The 22,703-nt window shown below is 35.7% G+C and overlaps 1 long non-coding RNA gene across 1 annotated transcript; it reads left to right on the forward strand.

The window, feature by feature from the left end:
- The first annotated feature begins 6,870 nt into the window (after positions 1–6,870).
- Positions 6,871–10,744, forward strand: LOC114467989 (uncharacterized). Its single transcript, XR_003674593.1, has 3 exons — positions 6,871–7,004; positions 8,142–8,146; positions 10,732–10,744. It is a non-coding gene; the product is annotated as an uncharacterized LOC114467989 (long non-coding RNA).
- Positions 10,745–22,703: the final 11,959 nt, after the last annotated feature.

Raw genomic sequence — 22,703 nt, forward strand, 5'->3', positions numbered from 1 at the left:
ACTGAGCCTAAAATTAATCTTCCTATTGTGTTGACTTTCTGTTAGCATCTCTAATGATAACGGGTCCTAAATCAGCTGTAAAAATACACTAAAAACAAATATCTATCATCTAATTCGTTTCCTATCTATTTGTTACCTTGTTAGACTTCCTAATCAATGAAAAATATAGGTTTTACTGTAAATGGTAAAATGTGGGAAAGCTTGATATGAAACCTATTTGAATACTTGTTAACTACATATGTGTAGAACTGTACATAGAACTGTAACATTATAATTGAACATTTTTATAGAATTTTCATGGCAATAACAATTACAAAGTCAATTATCTGAACTCAATTACAATTTAATTATGATTACAACAGCAACATTTTTATAAAATAACAATTACCATTCTAATTATGACATACATTTAATTAATTATTTATTATGCAATTACAATTATCATTGCCCACAACCCTGAAGAGGACTAACCCTTCTAGAAAAAATTAAGCAAAAAGACATAATATATATTTATTGCAAGTATCAGGTGGGCCTGGGTTCTAGTCAAGGACAGGAAAACGTCCATGGAACTTTTTGCTTGCTTGCATGAGTTATCCAGGTACTCTGACTAAAACATACAGGCTGTGTTAGGTTATTTAGAGTCTCTAATTTGCTGGAATGGAGTGAATGTATGTGAATGGTGGCCTGTTTAAGTGCGTTGGCTCTATGACAGACGTACAACTTGTCCTGGGGATACCTTATGCCTTATAACCAATGTGAGCTTAAGAAAGGCAAAGGAAGACCCACGCAAGCTGAAGTGCTGGAATAAACGGTGGTAAAAGTTGGATGGATGGTCTGCCTGTAAATAATCCAATTTTTAGAATAGCCATTTAACAGTAATGTGAATTTTTGGGCAATAAACCAATTTTCATGCTGTAAATATTGTATAATGTTATCTGTCTTTTTAGAATGAAACATGTATTCATTTATTCATCCATTTTCACAACTGTTTTTCTCCCTTTCATCCCCCTTTCCTTTTCTGTGTCTCTAATTCAATCTTTAATGGTCAGGTCATTTACGAGATTACAGAGCACCGCTGGCTTTTTTGACTCCATCGCTAAATCTATTCACAGCGTGTGGCGTGATGTAATGTGTGTGTGGTACCTGCTGGCTGCTGCTCAGTCACACTACATCTTTGGGTGATATTTTTTATAAATCTATCCATTGAACAATATAACAATAGTTTTATAATACAGAAATTGTAAAGAACAAAGCCGGTTCTAAGTTAAATCCAGTTGAGCCAAATTCAAAATGTCATAGAGCCACTTTTACAACTTTAAAGCTGATATTTCGAAGTTTCTGAGAAATCTATGTTTATATATGATTCTTTTGAAATGCGTAGAAATACCTAACTAGTCTGTTATGTATGGTCTACTGCCGGTGGCCATTCATATACATTAATGTGTATAAGTCCTTCCTTCGTCCTATAGACCCCAATACAAATGGAAATGATCGCCGACTGCTCCCAGCCAATAGGCTTTGACTTTTTGAGTCTGTCAATCAAAGTGAATGCAGAACTGTGCACAAAAACAATGTGGACATTAAAAATAACAAAGAAAAAAAATAAATATATAAAATATAAACTCCTTAAAAACATAAAGGAGAGTCCCATTTAGACCCAAGCCTTTCTGTGGACCACGACCTTCTCCCTTTTTGCCTCTTTAGTATGGCAGGTTTATCTTACTGAGCAACGACCATGAATAGTGAGGGAGTTTGGGGAACGTGGGCAAGAAAAAGTCCTGGTATGCACTGTATGCTTGAAATGGTACATTAACGGGTAAAATGTAAGTGCCAGTACTGCGTATTGTTGCATACCGGCCCACTTAAAGCACTGGTTGTAATACATTATCGTTACTAAGTCCTAAATCTGCAACAATGTGCTCGCTCTCTCTCCAAGTGCTAAGAAAAAACTACCTTAACTCATTCACTGCCAGCCCTTTTCAGAGCAGCCAACCCCAATATTGCCAGGAGTTTTAGATGATTTTCACTGATTTTTAAAGACCCACAGAATATTTTGTACTATGACAATCTGAATTCTGAAAGATTAAAGTCTAAGTAATTTTGGTTCTAGCTTGTTTCGGTCTTCTGTAATCAGCGGTTGAATAGAGGAAAGTTTCATACAAATCGCCAGTTTGTGACAAAAAGCTGAGAAAAACGGCTTTTTCTGAAAAAAAAAAAAGTTTTTTTGCTTTAGTGACCTCAGCATTAGATTCCTACTACAAAACAACAAAAACAACACAGACTGGGCTTTTGATGAAAAAATTATTATTATTATTATGCTATCTATGTCAGAATTGAATGGATTTCTTACTGTATTTTGGTCGTCTTCCAAGTCTCTCCCCCCGTCATTCTCCACACACGCAACTTCCTCCTTCTCCCGTACATGCCGTGTCTCACCGCTTGCCCCGTTTTTTGATTGTTTTCTCTCACCATCACGACACTCTCAATAGTCCACTTGGGTTCCACACATGCTCTGGCCGAGTGTGAGCTGGTGGGAACTTCAGCATCAACTCTCGTAGCGCCATTTTCTGTCTTGCAAACTCCTCTCTGAGCTCTGCCCATCATTTGTGATCTCTCATCCAAAGGTGCTCTGCTACCACCTACATGTCACCAGTTGGACACTACATCATGATACAAGTTAGATGTTCACAGGAGCGCGCCGTCACAATGTCTCCTAGCAACCCCAGCCGAAAAACACAATTAACGTCTATAGACGTCTTTGGCAGTCAATGAGAAAAGCCAAAGGCCAAAAACTGCAATGTGCACTTTGGGAAACAATAAGCCCAATGACTCCTCAAATATAGTATGATTATAAACTTAAATCTGAAGTGGCAGGTGTAATATATGATAAAAAGCTCACAAACACAAAAAATATTGCCTTCACACATAAAGGAGAAAGAAATTCACAGAACATATTAAAATTAGGGCTGGTAAAGGATCTTCTTGACACTATTCAGAGCAACTTTCTACCTGAGAGCAACTTTCTACCTGACTCGCGGCCACAAAACGATTTTCTGAGAAGTCTTTTGGCTACATAACACACTTTTTTCATATTCAGAATGGAGAGTTTGCTTTGTGTGTATTTTTATTTTTAGTATGCGTACAAACCCTTTGTGCATTGTGTTCAAATGAAAAAAATAAATGGACAAAATGGAAAACATGAATGATGATTTCTGAAACGGAATCTAAATGTAGTGTTTGTAATGTTGAGTTCCTTTGCAAAGTTGACTAAATACATGAGAGAAACTACTTTAATACTCACATATTCAGGCTCATGTTAAACTGCTTTTATTCATTCCAATAGGTTGTTTTTTTCTCTGCAGTAAGTGGATGATAAAACAAAGTTTAAAAGATGATCAATGTATTGTAAGATATCATTGCATTCGACACTCCATCAACATAAGTGTAATAGATAATATCACAGCTTAAAAAGTGTTCCAATTTCTTAAAGCCGATTTAGAAGAAAGCAAAAAAAATGTATCACCTTTAAGTTAATGTGAATTCCCATACAGTCTGGACATTCTTTTTATGGGACTTAACCTTGCACATGCACTCTGTCTGCTCTCCTTTTTCCCCCCACTGACTCAATTTATTCCCCTCCTCACCGCCGCCGTCCAGTGTTTAATGACGCCATCAATTCTAATATTCTGCCCGAATTAAAATGTGTTAAGTGAAATTAGGTGGTAATCGCTGTCTTAAATTAAGTCGGAGTGTGTTTCTCTGTGGTAATGCTACTACTTCTGCCTGTTTCTGCTCATTCTGTGCCGGATTTTAATGGATCCACATTTTTCACACTACACTATAGTTCATTTTTGCATTAAAAGAGGAGAATATACTGTGAGGAGCAATTCATCTCGAAAAGCGTTTGCCATGTTGAATAAACATGGTGTATCTAATAATTGTGTGTAAAAATTACCATTATGTGCTTAACTAATTTCTCAACAACAACAACAACAACAACAACAACAACAACAACAACAACAACAACAACAACAACAACAACAACAACAACAAAGAGCAAAACCAGAGAATAAAAGTACAAATTAAAAAAACTATTGTGAGTAACTTACACAAGCCCTTCTGTCTCCAAGCACTCCTTTAATAGCGAAAGAAGGTAATTAGTAGATGAGGAACACCTGAGTGGAAGCAGAAAGGGAGCCTAATCACTCTCCTCTCTCACAGAGAAGACAGGAAGTGGCAAGAAACACAGAGAAGAACCGACACAAACAAAACACAAACAAAACTCGTGATTAAAATTTCTAAATTCTAAATTCAAAAATGTATACAATGCATAGTGTGTAAAGGCCAATTTTGGCTACAAAACAATACAGTTTGTATAAGATAATTTTAAATAAACTGATTCCAATGATGTAATTACACAAAAGCAAAAAATAAACAAGAAATAACTTGCATAAATAAAATTGCCTGTATTGGTTTTGTGTTTTTACTTGTATTGTTTGACTTGCAATAAAAATAAAAATAAAAAAATAAATCGAATTCAGAATTGTGGATGATTAGAATTGCGATTCTTATGTGAATCAATTTTTTTTCCCCCACCCCTAATTTCAGCATTAATGTGCCCAAGTTTGCACTTCCAGTTATAAATTAGACATAAAGTTTGGAAGTCATCAATAATATCCAAACAATAAGTGACATTTTTTAGATAATTTGAGGAGATTTTGTGGAATAATTTGGGAAAAATTGCAGGATTTTTGATCACTTTAGAGTTTTTTCAACAACAATTTACAACTGAATTATTTGGTAATTTACTCAATGTATCATGTCATTTTCACTTTCTCCAGCTGGGCCGAATTGGTTGCTCCGAAGGTTGACACATGTGACACACAGGAATATGTGATTAACGAAAAAATCTATTACAACTTGTGACTCTATAGGACATCTAAGCCAAACATATACAGTACTGTAGTTAGATTTTTAAAATGATCTTCTGATCGAGAGGTTGGGGGTTTGATCCCAGTCTGTACCTGTCGAAGTGTCCTTGGGCAAGACACTGAACCCTAAGTTGCTCCCAGTGGTTGACCAGTGCCTTACATGGCAGCTCAGTCCCAATGGTGTGTGAATGGGTGAATGAGTTGATATTGGGACTACATCAGTGTAGGCATAAAAGCACTATATAAATGAAGTCCATTTAATGTTATATCCCTTGGTTTTAGAAGAAAAGGGGAAAGAAATACAGTTGATGCTAACAAAACATACGGTATTTAATGGGTAAGCTCTCCAAACAAAAAGAGGTGAGGCTGAAAAATCAAACGAATGAGCAGGTGGTTGTTGCTGAAACAATACATTAAGATAACCAAAGAGGACTCTAACTAGAGCTGGCAGTAATTCAAGAAAACAACAAAACAAAATACTGACTTTAATTCTATAGCTACTACTACTTAAAAAAAACATCACCAGTATGGAGACGCAATGGTTACAACATTGCACTACTAGTTTTGTTGGGTTACTTTAACATTTTTAGTTGTACAATATGTAGAAAAGCAACAGGAAAATGTTGCTTTGGGTTGTTTTACATTGTTTCCTGTCTTTCTCCAGATACTGAATGTAATACACTTTGTGGATAAAAGTACAAGGCTGTTAAGATTTATTTTATTTATTTATTTTAAGTGAAAATTTAGCAGAGTGAATTTAATGAAGCCAATTGTTCAGTATGTTTTTTTTATGTTTTAAAAGCACCACACAATAAAATATGTATTCACATTTTACATGTGTTTGCTTATTCTAAAAAGTTAAATGCATCCCTTGAGGACAAACATGTTTTTTACTATTGACATTCTTTTTAGCCTTTAATGACCTCTAGTTTTGCATGGGCACTTTTGCTGTAGATGATAAATACAAACAATGACATAGCTTGCAGGGTAAAAAAAAAAATGGAGCTGATACAACTTAGTGTAAAAGATAGCCAGGAAAGAAAATTGTAATGAAAAAGTCTTAATAGAACTTCACCAACTGTACTCTCATTTATAGTATTTGCTAATATATGATATTATATTATTGTACTTTTGGAGCAGTAATTACTAGGGGTGTAACGATACAAAAAAAAAAAAATCACGGTTCGATACGTACCTCGGTTTTGAGGTCACGGTTCGGTTCATTTTCGGTACAGTATGGAACAAAATGCAAAACATTAATTTGCTTGTTGTTTATTTAAAACTTTAGTAAATCAACAATGTATTTAACATTATACAGAATAATAAAAAAATAGTGCTGCCTGGTAATAATATTCTCAAACAAAAAATACATTAAATATTATAGAAATAAGCTCACAGCTTGTTAACAGCTTTTAACAAACCCAGTACAGCACAGTTCCAGCATGTAGCCCTTGGTTTAGACCTTCATATTTTTGGCCTGAAAAATGTACTTGTTCACATTGTCTGCAGTAAGTGCAGATCTGCTGGCAGCTACAAATGCAAAACATAAATTTTCTTGTTCATTCAAAACTTTAGTAAACCAACAATGTATTTAACATTAAAATAAAGTTTAAAAAAATACTTTACTGTTGTAAAGTGCTGACTAGTAATAATAATATTCTCAAACAAAAAATACATAAAATATTTTAAAAATAAGCTCCTCACAGCTTGTTAACAGCTTTTATCCGCTGCTATAAAGACTCCGATGGCAGATATTCGCACTCGGGTGGTGCCGTTTCAAGTGAGTTAGCATGTTTGTAGTGTTCCCGGAAACATACCCGATCTCAGCTGAACAATGCTGGCACACTGCCCTCGTTTTATTCACTCGTCTTTCTTTGTTGCAGTATTTCCCCCGAAAGCCGAAGTGTTCCCAAGCAGGAGACTTTAGTGCCAGGGGAGGGTCCCCCAGCTCTGGTTTCTTGCTAGCGTTAGCCATGACGTACGGGCTTGCACATGTAGCTGCAGGCGGAAGTAAACACACGCTACTTCCGTTCCGGGAACTCACCCGTGCACAACCCTGTACCCGAACCGAACGTCCAGTCCCGAAACGTTTCAATACACATACATGTATTGTTACACCCTTAGTAATTACTGTTATTGTAACATTTGTATAAATTTGAGAACCCCAGGTTCACTTTACAGATACACTTGTAGAGATTTTTAATACAATCAATACTAAGCCAATAATTTTATGTGGTGACTTTAACATTGACCTGAACAATCCTATGGGACTAAAAACATCACATGACTTTGTGAATTCAATAAATAGCACTGGTCTTTTTCATATAACCAAACCAACATGGGTTACACCTCATAGTGCAACTGTTATATATAATATCTTTACTCATATAATGAATTGACTAATAAGTAGCATTCTTGTGACTGATGTGAGTGACCATCTTCTAATATTTATCGTCTATGAGATACTGTGTTCTAATGGTGTTCAAGATTAAAATGAGAAATACTGTAGATCCAATGAGGCCATGGATGCGTTGAGAAATGACTTATAATAACAGTTGGGATGAGGTGTACAACGACAATGTCAAGTGTTGTGCATTGCCTGTAAATCACACATAAATCCCAAATTTATTTTACAGGTATGAGCACTGAGAATTATTAGTGGAAGTGGACACAAGGAACATACAAACCCAATATTTATACAGCAAATATATAATATCACTTCATAATTTGGTATATTACAACATTTTAAAAACCATGTACAAAGCTCCTTTAAAAATCTTACCCACAAATCATTAAGAGACACAATAATTATAACTTGTGAGGAATAGAGATATTCTAAAAAAAAAAAAACTAATTAAGAACAGTGACAAAAGGGGGGTCAGACATTAGAACAATCTAAATGATCAAATTATTGAGATTATTTAATATGTTACAAAGAATGTGAAATGTATTACTCTGAAGATACATGAGACAGAAGTGCATTTGTATTTTTGTCTCAAATGAGATGTGACAATGACTGTGTTGCAGTTTGCTTTTGTTTAATGTCTTTTTTTTTTTTTTTTTTTACTGGAGGGGGCAGATGTTATAAGTTTTACATCTTTTTGCTCTTTTTCATTCATCTTTTCTTCTTTTTTCAATGTGGAGGAGAAAGAAATTAGCTTTAATGTTTTGAACGAAATAAATATTAACAAACAAACAAAATTCCCACAGTTTTTGTGTATTTAATAGTATTTAATTTGCTTCGCTACAATATGAACCAACAGTTTTCCAGACTCTACTGCACCTGTCTGCTGAATGCTACGCTACATGTTTGTGTGCTGGCAGAGGGGCTCTTGTTTTCACCATGCTACACAAGTTGTGTTCATTCAGAGGAATGTGTGTGTGTGTGTGTGTGTGTGTGTGTGTGTGTGTGTGTGTGTGTGTGTGTGTGTGTGTGTGTGTGTGTGTGTGCGTGCGTGCGTGTGTGTGTGTGTGTGTGTCACACAGCAGCTACTGTCTGGTGCATCATTACCCTGGCTCATAATCAAAAACACTTGTACAGTATCCCCTCGGGGGGGGGGGGCTCAGCAGATAGCCACAGACTCAAAGACAAAGATGGAATAAAAGACAACGAGAGCTGAGTTTCAAAGGATGCAGAGACGCAAAGGTGAGAACAAGAGGACAGTGGGGTGCTTGGGAACAGAGTTTATGGGAAAATGTGATACAGGAAAGATGAAAACTCAAAATACCACATGAAATTTGGTGAGAAAAAAAAAGAAGTTTGGAAATAAGATTTTGAGTACGGAAGCGTAAAAATGTTTTCATCTGTTTTTCAGAGTAATTTTTTCAGGTTTTCAAACTCATTTTTTTCAGTTTTTCAGAGTACCGGTACATTTTTTAGTTATTTTTTTCTTCTTCTTCTTCTTCTTCTTCTTCTTCTTCTTCTTCTTCTTCTTCTTCTTCTTCTTCTTCTTCTTCTTCTTCTTCTTCTTCTTCTTCTTCTTCTTCTTCTTCTTCTTCTTCTTCTTCTTCTTTTACAGCAGTCTCTTGAAGCATATTGCATTCACTTGGAAAAAAAAATCTTTTTTTTCTGAACATTTTTTTATTATTATTATTGGACTTTTTATTTTTCAGACAAATATTTTTATTTATTTATTGCTGTTTTTAAGACAATTTTTTTTTCTGTTTTTCAGACTTTTTTATTTCTGTTTTTCATGGTATTTTTTTTTTTTTTTTTTCATGCTAATTCATTTTTTGAATTATCAAGATACTTTTTATTTTTATTTTCAGCATTCTACATTGCATTCACTATTTATTTTCTATTTATTATTTTCTAAAAGAAAACTATGTTTCCCATTGTTTTAAACCAAGTTGAAAGTACATTTTTATCAAATTAAACAAGCCGGCCATGTTTGATCTCAATAAATGAATAGTTTTATCTGTTCTCGCTTGCTCATGTTGCTTCTGCCCTTTAACTAATGACTCTGACTGATAGAACTTTAAATATTGCTTCTTGTAAAATTTTGTGCAGTGCGTATTTCCTATATTGTCTCATTATTTCGGTTACTTTTAACCTTTTTTAAAAGCCTCCTGTGGACAGGTGTCATAAATTAGCACATGTGCTAACACTCAAAACAGAATATCTGGGTAACTAATGTAATTGTGATGTCCATATCAAATAAAAGGAATCAATCAATAAATAAATGCATCCGTTGTTTCAATTGCCATGTAAGCTCAGAAAAAAGTGTCCAAAAAACAAAACGTAAAAATTACTTCAAAAAAACTGAAAGAAATTATCATGAAAAGCAGAAAAAAATTACTCCAAAAACAGAAGAAAAAAAATGTCCAAAACAGCCCTGAAAACAAACCAAAAAAAAAAAATTATTCAGAAAAAAAATCTTTTTTTTTCTTTTTCAAGTAAATGCCATTTGCTTCCATATTTGGGAGTCCAAGGGTGTAGTAACTACCCATTCACATAATCTTTCACTGTGTGAATATCTAATCATATTTTGGGTAAAAACTCACCAAAAAAAAAAAAAAAAAAAAAACTGACGTTCCTTTATTCTCTGTTTCTCACTTAATTATCTAATTTCTCAAGCCATCTAATTTTACATGTTCCCTAATTAATTAACTTGATTCATGACTTGAGGGATTGTGGATAAGATGAGGGGGTGAGTAGCTCTGTGAGAGAGGAGAGAGGAGTGGAACATCTCACCATCTGTATCTCTCTGCTGCAGGGCAAAACCATGAGTCTCTCCAAACTGCAGCGAAAAAAAAAGATTAAAAAAAAGTAAAATAATAAAGAGAAGAGAATTAAAACATGAACAATCAAAGGAAGAAAATAACTCGAGTGAACGTGGCCCTGGGCAGCATGACCTTCTGCAACAGCCTCTAATCCCCACTGTACCTCCTCACCCCTTGTGTTTTCTATTTTATTCTCCTACCACACTCTGCATTTGTGTCAAAATTTAATATGTGATAAGTTCCGACAGCAAAGGAAACAGACATGTTTAAACAAAGTTGAAAACGGTGAGAAATGCATAAGAAGACATAGTGGGATGGATGAAGACAAAGAGCAGACGGGGCCAAAAAGGAAGAAATGCATCAAAGATTCATGGAGAAGAACAAAGAAAATGTTGGTGATATTTGTAAAAGAGAGCTAACTTTCTCTATCACATCCACTAAAGGAGGAAGGGCAAATTTCATGTAGTGAGGTAGTGTTAAGGTTGATATGCTGTCATCACATCATGCAATATGCTTTTAAAGGTTACCGTTTGACAATAGGATGTGCAGCAAACGCCTCTTGAATTCATCTTATAAGGTACAATGGGGAAGGAGTTTTTTTTTGTTCTTCTTCTTTTTTTTTTACAGCTTAAGATTCTGCAAGATTTCTTTTTCTTCACAGAATGTTGCTTATGTATGCCACAAATGATAAATGATAAAAAAAAAAAAAAAAGTGCGACCAGTGCAAAGATTTTAAATTAGGAGTAATCTGTGCTCTTTTAGTTTTTTAGATTCTTTTACTTCATCACATACGTATAGCTCTGATGTGATGTATCATTGTTGCAAATTAACCTTAATTAGTGAGGCTGCTAAAAAACTCCTGAGCGGGAACATGAGGTAAGAGAGGGACGACTCAATCGCTCACACAAGAGTAATAGTAATTTTATATATATATTTATAGAATTTTATAGCTTATATTGTTTTTTAAAAAGCACAGTTTGATGGATTACTGAGTGCGTCCTAAGCCAGACCTTCCCCTAAACAAACCACACTGCAGAATTCACTCACACATGCTGTCCCTTATAGGAGAAAAAGACAAAAGTGACACATATTGTGCAGCTGCTTGTTAATAAATGTGCCCATATGTGGCATTTTGCAGCAGCAGATTTAACTCAGAATTGTCTTTCTGGTAAGAATTTATTGAGTTAAGATTAATATTGTATATTGCTATTTTCAGAACAATTATTAAGTTATGAGTTTTGGTCTATATGGCCCAGCCCTAGAATCATACCCGACATAGTTGAGTGAAATTTCATAACGATCGGATTACAAACTGAGATGATAATTTTTTAAATTTTGCCAATTTAATTTATTTTTTTAATTTAATTAATTAATTTTGATAAGCAATTAAGATTTATGATTTTTTTAAAACTGATCCGAAATCCGTATATTGATCTGAATTTTATGGAATCTTCCATGGTGTAAGACCCATATTTGGTTAGAATTTTGCCAAAATCCAAAATCATTCATTCTGCAAACAGAATAACGAATAAATAAATGCCAGTGAAAATATGACATCCCTGATGGAGGTTATAATGTCTAAAACAGGACTAACAAAAACAAAAACCCAACTGAAAAAGGAACCCCAATGGAACTGGAGCCTAAAACTTAAAAAATAATGATCCCTTAAATCTAATCTAAATAAAGAACTTCAAAAAGAATATTACTATATGAAGAAAGAACACAAGTCATTCTAACGAACCAAACATGAGAAAGAAACCACTATGGTATTCCAAATTATGACAGTAATGTTAAACCATTTAAAGGTAACGGTGGTGAAACCCTGAGCAATAAAACATTCATAAAGGTGAAATTTAGCAGAGCACCATGTAATTCCTCCTGAGGCATCCCCAAAGGGAATCTGTAGGTGACCTAGATGAAACTTTTTATTGCTAAAAGTAACATTTTGTCTTGGCAGGGAAAACGTATGTGGAACACCTCCAAAACAAGGTTTTCAATGTATATCTGACATCTAGTTTGTCATTGTTCCAATTTATAGAGGAAATGGAGGGAAAAATAGATAAGCTTACATTCAGTTTTCTATCCTACACTTTTCTATTCCTTCTTATACTGTTCAGTGTAGATCTTGGAAATGACAGGTCCGGTATATACATGTACATATGGTTACTCCTATAATATTTAATAAATCAAACCAACCCCAAATATTCCCGCTCATAAAATCAAACTTTTATTTAAAAATTTCCAACCATAAGTACATTTTTCTGTCCTTTGTGACAGTTAGCAGTGTCCACCTTCCTAAACACAAACACACTAAAAATAAAAACTGACAAATGCAATTACTTTTTATTCCTTTGACACAAATATAGATACTGTATATGGATGACGTGCTTTACTAAATTATTGAATCTGTCAATCTAGTCCAGTGTTTCTCAATTGGGAGATGATGGGGATTTGATCAAATCTATGATAATGAATCTATTCAAAAGCCACAAAATCAGTGTTTTTCAACCTGAAATTTCTGAAAAATTAAAATTGATTCTTTAAATTTCGTAATCATTATTTATTTATTTATTTTTAAATGTAAAACTACTCACAATCTATATATATATATATATATCAAGGCCTGTGGGCCAAATCCGGCCAGCTAGACCCGCCGCTCAGGCCCACTATTTATTTTTTGGTAAAATTACAACCAAAAATATTAACAATTTTGTAAATCAATATGAAGTTTAGTTAAAGATATCTCAGCCCCATCCAAATTCACAAATAATGACTGATCAAAACATTACGGGAATCTCTTATCTGCACAGTAAGATAATTGGTGTATATTTACACTTAAAATTGTTTGCCAGAACTCTCATTTCTTTCCTAAATCCCTGAAATTTATCCAAAATAACAATACACATTTTCTTCCAGGATATATATATACACACACACTACCTGTCAAAAGTTTTAGAACTCCCTAATTTTCCCACTTATTTATTACAATTCAAGTCCAATGAATAGCTTGAAATGGTACAAAGGTAAGTACTGAACAGCCAGAGGTTAAAAAAAATAAAAGGTTTGGTTCCCAAAACTGAAAAATTATGTACATTTCAGAATTATACAAATAAGCCTTTTTCTGGGAACACAAAGTGGGTTAACAATATGTATATGAGCTCAAACATGATCAAAAACTAATTCTAGAAACAAATGTTTTCGGGATTGCCAGAAATTCTTGATTTTAACGTGGGGTCACGATCCAAAAAAGGTTGGGAACCACTGCACTAAATACTGTTTCCCTCCACTTTTTATACAAAATGAAGTTCTTTAAAACGTGTTATCACTCGTTCATTCCATCATTATGCTCTATAGTTGTTTTTAAACAGTTTCTAGGCTTAATGTTGCAGTCGGACAAAGGGGGTACTTGGATTCAGAAATAAGACAAAGGGGGTACTACAGCCAAAAAAAGTTTGAGAACCACTGATCAAGGCAATGAGCTCTATATAAAAAAATAAAAATTTCGGAGTTTTTTCCCAACATTTTTGACACTTACTGACACAAAGCAATAATAACACAAAATAAATAAAAACAAAAATCTATATTATCAATAAATCAGGACTTAGAAAATGTAGTCCTGATTTACCTGCAGCATCCTAGATGATGATAAGATATGGCATCATTGATATTAATCACAGTATAGTTGGATTCACAATGAAGTGGTAACACACCATCTATCAGAATAATAAAGAGTGATAAAGCAAGGGAGTGCTGCACAAAACGTCATTGCCATTGCTGATACAAATGCAGAATAACAATGTGTTTATAGCAACCATGCACTGGACTTCCCTGGAATTGCTATTTATCATCACACTGCAGAGTGTAATATTTATTCAAATATCTCTATGAAAATGCTTTTTCCGTGCAAAGGTGAATATCAGTAGTTACTGTATGTGTGTGATAAGCAGTGACAGTTTGGCCTCACATTCTAATAGCTCTCAGCAAAGGAGTATTTGGAAGCTCCAGCTTATTCTACAGAGTGTTTAAGATGCAGAGAGCCTTTGTCTTTAGGAAGGTCAGTGATACCACTCTGCTTTCTAAAGAAGAGCTAACGAATGCGACAAACTGCTCTTATGCTTGGTGACGCGAATCGGGAGTGTGGCGAGAGGAAGGTGCAAGCAACAAATGGAGGGATAATTGGATAGTGGGAATGGAAAGGAGTCAATCTTCAGATGAAATGTATAGTAATACCATGTATTAGCAATTCATAGCTTAGTGCACATTGTTTATTATCTACACATCACATCCAATCACAAACACAAGTGCAGATGCTCACCGACGCTGTCCCTTCAGTGGCTACAGAGAAAACACTGACCTGGAAAATATTGTCAGACCAGGCACTGACTCCCATGTGGGTCCCCTGATTCCTTTACATGGTTTATCTTTAATTTCCCCCCCCCCCCCCCCCCCCCCAGTTTAAAATTGAATGTGCGCATAAAGAATGAATGGGATTCTTGGTGGGCCGGTGATAGACCAGTTACCCGCTTGAATGAGCACATCGCTGGTAAAATAAAGTACTTGTTTTGCTCTGCTCTTTTTCATTTCTTGGTTTTGCTTGGTTATTTTCTCCTGATTTTGTCAGTTTTGTTCAATTTTTTTTATCACAAATAAAATATTTTTGTTACATTTCCAAAAGCAGGCCTTCTACGCATAAGAGAGCTGTCAGAGAGGAAAACAGAATCGGTCGAAAGATATTAGTATGATGAATTGTAGTCGTGGATGGTCTATTGTGATGTCTTTTTAAACTCATGTTCCAGTTCTTTGTTCATATTGGTTTTATTTGGTTAAACTTTATTGAATTGTCGCTAACCTACTTTTTAGACCACTATCTCCATTTCTGTACTTTCCTAGACTTCCATAGAAACAAGAGAAATGGAGCCGAACACAATGTTAACGAAGCCGACTGAAAATACAAGCAGGTGGCTAATAGGAATTGGAAAACTGTTTTTAACCACGTCTATAGTCAAGCATCACAATTTGGAAATGAGGCACACCTGGGTGAAAACAGGAGGGAGCCTCATTCTCACAGCACATACTGACACAACAGGGTGTGAAGACACAAACAGGAATCTATTTAAAACAAACAAAACTGAGCTACAAGCATGTGATCAACTAAAACACTAAAGCTAAACACCACCCAAATGAAAAAGACTTGAACCCACACTGTACGAATAAGATTAACTCAATGCACCATTAACCCTAGAACACAAACACATTGGCCATTACATGGGAGCTTTAATTCCCTTTTAGTTCAGAATAAAAGTTAAATCCATCCTTTAAAATGACCTCATAAACACTTAGGGTTCTATTCTCCCATCTGGACTTTTTTTGCGCACCTGCAGTTACGCACTTCTCTCCAAAGCGTATTCTCCGGTCCAGGTTGCTGACACGCCCACCGCGCGTAAGGAGCTAAAAAGTGTGTATGTGTGAATGAAGGCGGGTTGAAGGAAAAGAGGTGGTGATGTCATTTTTTTTGGGCTGTCAAGAAATCACGGAACATGGAGTTTTCCCAACGCTTGTAAATGTCATTGAAATCCGTGAAAATGATAAAGTTCACTTTTAATTTGAAACGCCTTCATTGATAAACAATGTAACAGGTTGATTTGATCAGATTATTGCAGTGTGACTGAGGATCGGCCACTTTCTATCCGAGTCACTAAAATCTCTCTCCTTGATCATCATCACCATAGTCATCATCATCATCATCATCATCATCATCATCATTGCTGTAAAGCGTGACAGAGTTAGATGCGCAGGAGATATGAGAAAATAATCCGGCCGCAGAGCGTCCTGCTTTAATACAGAGGAATGGTTCCAGTGAAACACAACTATTGGCTTCCATAATACGCAGTTTTAAATATAAATAGTTTAAAGCGACCTGAGCTGAGCCTAATTAAAATATGTGTGGGAACAGTTTCTGGTCCATTCTCATCTGCATATGACAGCTTGTTTCACTCTGTAGTGGCTCAAACTGTGACTTTACGTTGGACATAGTATGAAAATAGTTGAATCATTGTGACCAACGTGGACAGAAGTCTGCGTCTGTCAGAGTTTAATTATTCAAGCAGCAGCAGCTGAGTGATCACAGCTGCTGCTGCACGACGCACAACTCGGTGTGGCTTCAAATGTAACTAAGTCCACATTTCTTGTGCAATATAATGTTTTACCTTATCGGGGCGCTGCACTTATTCCAGGGTTAGAAGCGCATAAGAGGAAAGGGACTTACGCACACCAGAGAATGCGCGTAAAGCCAGATTTGAATGGGAACACCCACATTTCAGGGACGCTCAGCCCACAGTGCGTAACTGGGATGAAGGCGTGCAGCGACTGACTTACGTAAAGGGGGAGAATAGCACACAGCCAAAAACAGCACCGCTGCGTGGGTTTTTGGACTTACGCACATAAGAGAATAGAGCCTTTAATTCCTAATGCAGATGTAATGTAATTAAACTCAAATCTGATTAATTGGCTGGTTTATTCCATTTTTAATTCCGAATTAAAGAATTAATCAATCTTGTAAACACTTAATTCCTAATGCAATTGTATTTAAACTTAAATCCAAATTAGGTGGCTGGTGTATTCCAGTTTTAATTCTGAATTAAATAATTCCTCGATCTTGTAAACACTTAATTCTGCAAGTTAATTCCATTTGTTCCGCTGGTGACGACATAATCCAGGATGGCTGCCCAGACGCGAGCAGAGACTATTTAGCCTTAAAGGACATGGATATAATGAAAAGAGTGGACGAACTGAAGCATGAATATGCGGACATTCACACGCACACATGGACTTATTACACACACAGACATTGGCAAACGGAACAGGCTTCATTGGGACATGAAGCACCAGAGTTTCACTAATGATGCCCATATCATTAAAAAGTTAATTTCTCACTCAACGTCCTGTAGAATGGAGGTAGAACAGCTGTTGCATTAACTGCTGGCTTTGATTGACCAAAGTGCGGTCGTCTGCCTCCCTCCTCTACCTTCTCCTGCTCAGCTGGAGAAAGTGAAACTGTTGCTTCAAAACTACACAAATAAAAATGAAAACAGATCTTATAATTATGTGGTCTTTTATATTGTAGCTGAAAAGAAAAGGTTTGTTGCGTGTTTTTTTCAGGTAAATGTGAATACGTCATGTTCGCCCCTTGTTCAATCAGAGCCTTCCCAACCCCCAGGCCTAACTGAATAAAGCAAATAAGCCTGTTTTCCATGTAAACCTCAATTCAGAATTACTATTTCCATGTAAACACAAAGCAGAACACTTTAATTCAAAATAATTCAATTCGGAATAATTATTACCAAATTAAAAAACATCATGTAACCGTGGCCACTGAAAATAATCCAATACACACCCATGCCCCAAATCCTACCAATAATGCACTATAACGATGGTATACTATTTATATTTCTACAAACCAATTAATATTAACTTTTACTCATTTTCAACCATGGGTGAATATGATATACCAGTATATGGTGAAGTGAAGAAACTTTTTTTTTCTTTCTTTGTTAGTTTTCGAAGGTCAACACTATACGTAGTGCAATCTTTTTGCAACAGCAATGCATGTTTTATTATTGCAATTAAATAAATGAACATATTTTATTGTATAATTGTGGGCAAAAGGACGCAAACTTTTAAGGCAGTGGCTATCCGTATGATTGCCGTATCAATATACCGACATTCTATCCGTACGCAGCGCCCCTATTTGGCCAGTTTAGGTTACGTGATAGGTCAGTCATTGGTCAGTTTAGGTCGCGTGACTAAGACTAAACCTTACCCTAAACCTAATTCTAACCCTAAAAATGGTTGCGATATTGGGTTATAACCTAAACCTAATCCTAACCCTAAGACGCTACGTACTTTGGTAGCCATGAGTTGTCCGTACGGCAACCGTACAAATAGACACTTTGAACTTTCAATGAGGAGTGTAAGAGTCATGAAGATACTATTTTAATAAAAGTAATATTTGTGTTTAAATATTAAGATATTTTAGAATGATACGTTTATCATCATTCATATGTTTTATCTTAGTTTAAAATGCATAATTTAGGCATGTGCTTATATGTTAAAAATGTTTTATATTTGCTGACTGTGTTATGACATCACTCCTAGTTCTTTACGATGATTGGATGTAACGTATGTCAATCATATTTGTTTTAAGCCGAATATGTGATGGTAGCGACACAGTCTTTTGACCGTGCTTCAGACATTGTAACTTCTGTAAGCCAGAGGAAGCTTGTCATGTCTCGTTGCTCGCGTTCGAAACGCGGTGTTAAAGATTCGGTTTACACAGTGGTACAAGAGATGAACGAGCCCAGTGCCACCACAAGGAGGTTCTTCTCGCTCCTTCTTGTCCATGTGTTGGACGAGTGTCCTTGGGAAAGACATTTAAACCCAATTTACTCCTAATTAAGGGCGAGCGCCTTTCGTCTCGGCTCGATTTCCATGTGTAAGTGTAAGTGGTTGTGTGTAAATGTAGAAATGTGATTAAGAATGTAAAGCATTTTGAGAGGGCTCAAGTGGTCATAAAGCACTATGAGTGAAGTCAATTTACCATACATTAGGATAGATGTCAAAATTCATCTTGTATTAATGTCCCATGAATGTTATGCATATTATATGACGTCCTGTGCCTGGTCTCACATTGCATTCTTCCATAATGCAGTGACCTGTTGGAAGATGAATTTGGAGATTATTTCACAGTGACTCATCAGGAGATTGAAACATTGATTGTGTTGTTTGCCTCCTTTGGCCATGTGCATGCTTGTCATTATTAATTAAAGTGAAATAGTAACACAATAATTGTTTATCATTATGACTCTATGAAGGAGACGGAGCAACTGGAGACAAGCGTACACTGTATTGAACCTACATCTGAGGAAAAAAGAAACACAAGTTATTAGATGGCAGTGAATGTTTTTGCTGCTAAACCTTTTTAGCCCTACTCATAGGCATTTCTTGCTATAACTGGACTATACAAATAAATAGCGCTCCATGAACCACTCGGGCCCCCAAAAAGTGAGTTCTCAGCCTCATCCAAGAATGAAAAAAAAAACAGAAGAAAAAGCCATTAAAAGACATTGGTGAAAGTAAAATGTTTGGTTTGGAATTTGGGGTGGATGGAGGTATAATGCAGAGCTATCCGTGAAGCTTGCCCTGCTTGTTAGCTAGGATTTGCATGCTATTATACACAGCACTCGTGTATGCTTCAAGAAAGGCCAAAATGAAATTACTATGTGACTAGAAGCTTTACACAACCTTGGGGCTTCCAAGTTAGAAACTTGTTAGAGCGTTTTCATTTTAATTAGATATTTTTGGGAGAATTTAAGAAAACAATTACTTTCCTATATTGTATCAATGAAAGACATTCAATGTACATTTCTCATTAAGTTAGTATTTTGTGTTTGCACATGGGTAAATGCTTTTACTTGCGTAATCTTGTATTTTCAAATGATACAAAGCAATACGCAAAGAGCATTAGTTTCAAAAAAGAGCGGGTTCCATTAAATTACTAGTGTTGAAATGTAATTCATCTTTAAACCCTGAAATGCTTTAACTTTTCTTCATTTGATGTTAAAGGTGTATGTAGAAATTCTGAATGGAATATAATTACAAAAATACCCACTACTTGTATTTAGAACCTGTGCAAAGAACTATAATTTTCAGCAAACATATGTCTACGTTTCTTGTTATGTATGTATTTCATCAGATTTACAGTATATGTTCCATAAAATAAAAATGTAACTCTGTATGTCTCTACGCTTGGACCTTGTTTTCCTCTGGTTTGTTTTGATTCGGCCTCAGTGCCTGAAACCATCTTAGCTTTATCTAAAGAGATAAAAGCGTGGTTCTGGGAGATGTGTGCATGCTGTGTGCAACAGAGTGTCTACGACTTAGCTGTGAAGAGCTGAAAGAAGATGCCGATTAGTTAAAAACAGAGGCAATGTTTAATTAGAGATTTTGCAGGCAGGGGGACTGCCTCTGCCACTTCATTGTGAAAAGGTTCTTGATGCTAAATTCAAGCCATATGTTAAAATACAACAGACATCATTCTAAAATAGATCACTATCTAGCCTTTTGAAGGATATTTATTTTATATTTTCATAAATTTTTTTTTTTTTTAGATCAATACTATTTTTTTTACGTTTGTATTTGATTTTGGGACATTTTATTTTATTTTTTTTGTACTTAACAACAGCTCACAACAATCTGTAAGGTCCAAGTGTGTCAGTAATCTGAGAGTTAGAAATAGAAACAGGGAGTCAAGTTAACCTGTTAAGCCCCAGCCACTTTTCTCCGAAAATCACACACCCATAACAAGCTTCTACACGACCAACAATTCTCATTTTTGTTCAGATTGAAGTAGGACCCTTAATGGTTACAGGTGATGTGAAATTTTGGAAATATATGATACTGAGTGACAATAAATTATGTTTCAAATACAGAAATCTGTAGTCCACCCAAATAAAAATGGAGATTTACATTAAACAAAAAGCCAATTCTCAGTAGGGAAGGCTAGAAAAGCAGAAATAATTGAACTAATGTATGGAGATCAACTGCAGCAAGTTTGGTGATTATAATAAGCAATAGGCCAAAGATACACATTTTATTTCAAAAAAGTAAAGGCGGAAGCCCACTTTGTCGAGTTAAAAGCTCTGTTCAGCACTCGCTGTTGCTTTTAGCGTGATAAACTACAATACATATCTTCTAAAAAGAAATGTATGTATAAAACATGCACAATAAGCACAAAGTACCCCGAATTTTTTTTTACAGGCGCAGGGAGAGCATGCAAACCGCACAGAGAACTGTCCCTGGTCTGCAATAGGACTGAAACCCAAAGCCTTATTGCTAGCAGGCAGTGCACAATATCCATGTTGTTGCTGTCAAATAAAAAAAAGGCCATTAAATATTCTACTTTTAGTGTCCACATGGATGACATGGACATCCATTATTTATCTTCAGGCTTTATGTAATATGGAACATATGGCAGGGCTCATGTGACTTAGTAATTGAATGAGGTGACATATTCTTTTATCAGCAACATGGCAATATAGTGTAAAGACATCTGCTTTTATCGTCAGCAACCCATGGAACTAATATTGTTTTATGGTTTTTAATACTAAAATCTCATACACACATGTTACTCTATTGATTGAGTAAATAAAACTCCTTTCCTTGATTTTGGAGAGTAAGAAACTAATTTACTTTTTCCTCTCTGTATGTTTCCGTCTCTGTTGTTTCACACCAAAATCACGACACACTGCTCTAAAGGGAATACTAAGGTGTTTAACTGCTGCTGTTCCAGCTCCTCTTTTCTCTGCAGTGTTAATTGTAGATTATAGTGCCCCCTTTAGACTATAGTGAGTAGTGCGTGTCAACCTGACACAACCTGCAGCTGCAGCCGAAGCAGCACTCGTGACTTCATTCTTTGGGATGACACAAATGAAGGCCAGACAATAGAAAAGATAGATGTAACTATATCATTCTTGCCCTGATAATGTCAGACAGACAGAATTTTGTTGTTTTTTAAAACAATGAGATAAAAAAAAAATGTGATTTGAATTTGATACATTTACAAATCCCTGAGTCAAAAATGTGCATTCAATCCTCCATTCATAATCTGTACCCTTATCTTGTACACAGGGTTTTGGTGTCTTTCCCAGATCACTTAAGGAGCAGGATTACACTGTGGAAAGGACCCCAACCTGCCTGCAATCATCAACTACTTTATGTACATACTCTACATATCCATGTCCCTTTAACCTGAGCACTCAGTTGTTTATTTCTTCTCCTAAGCATTTCCATACTCTTAAATGTTTATAACATTCATCGTAAATGAAATCAAAATTAGAATCTTTTTAAATCTTATTCATTCATCTTCTGATTGTGGGGCTTTGCTTGTGTTCATCTCAGTTTGCATAGGGTTAATAACAAAAACGCACACACACAAACTTTACCACACAAAATGTGGCAGAGGAATGAAATCTCCTCCTTCAGGCCACTTTCCAATCATTCTATATCATCCCTGCCTTCATTCACTCACTCGTTCCCGAAGTGGTTTGCTCGTGTGTGTGTGTGTGTGTGTGTGTGTGTGTGTTAATGTGATATGACTTGGCTGAGCTAGCTCACTGGAATACAATCCAACAACAATGATCTGTAGCATCGAGTGGTGGGCGGTCCTTCTCTGCTGCCCTAAACACGTTCAAAATAACTGATCCACATTTACAATCAAGATTATGATAGTTGTTCCATGAAACAGTATTATTTATTCCAAAATCTCGATTGTATTCATTTATGAGAGTGTATCTTGGTTGTACTGCAACGCATCATTAGAAATAGGGGTGTTTCTTGAGCCAATTAGACTTCCTCTGTATCATTGTGTATCGTCCTCACACATCCAGCTCTGTGTCGTTTAGCCACACTCTTTTGCCTAGTCCACTCTGAATAGGTCCTCCTCGGAAGGTGGTTTGTACAGGGGGCGGCGGTCTGCTCAGGCTCCCCACACAC

Source organism: Gouania willdenowi, chromosome 8, assembly GCF_900634775.1.
Source record: "Gouania willdenowi chromosome 8, fGouWil2.1, whole genome shotgun sequence".
Lineage (NCBI taxonomy): Eukaryota > Metazoa > Chordata > Actinopteri > Blenniiformes > Gobiesocidae > Gouania > Gouania willdenowi.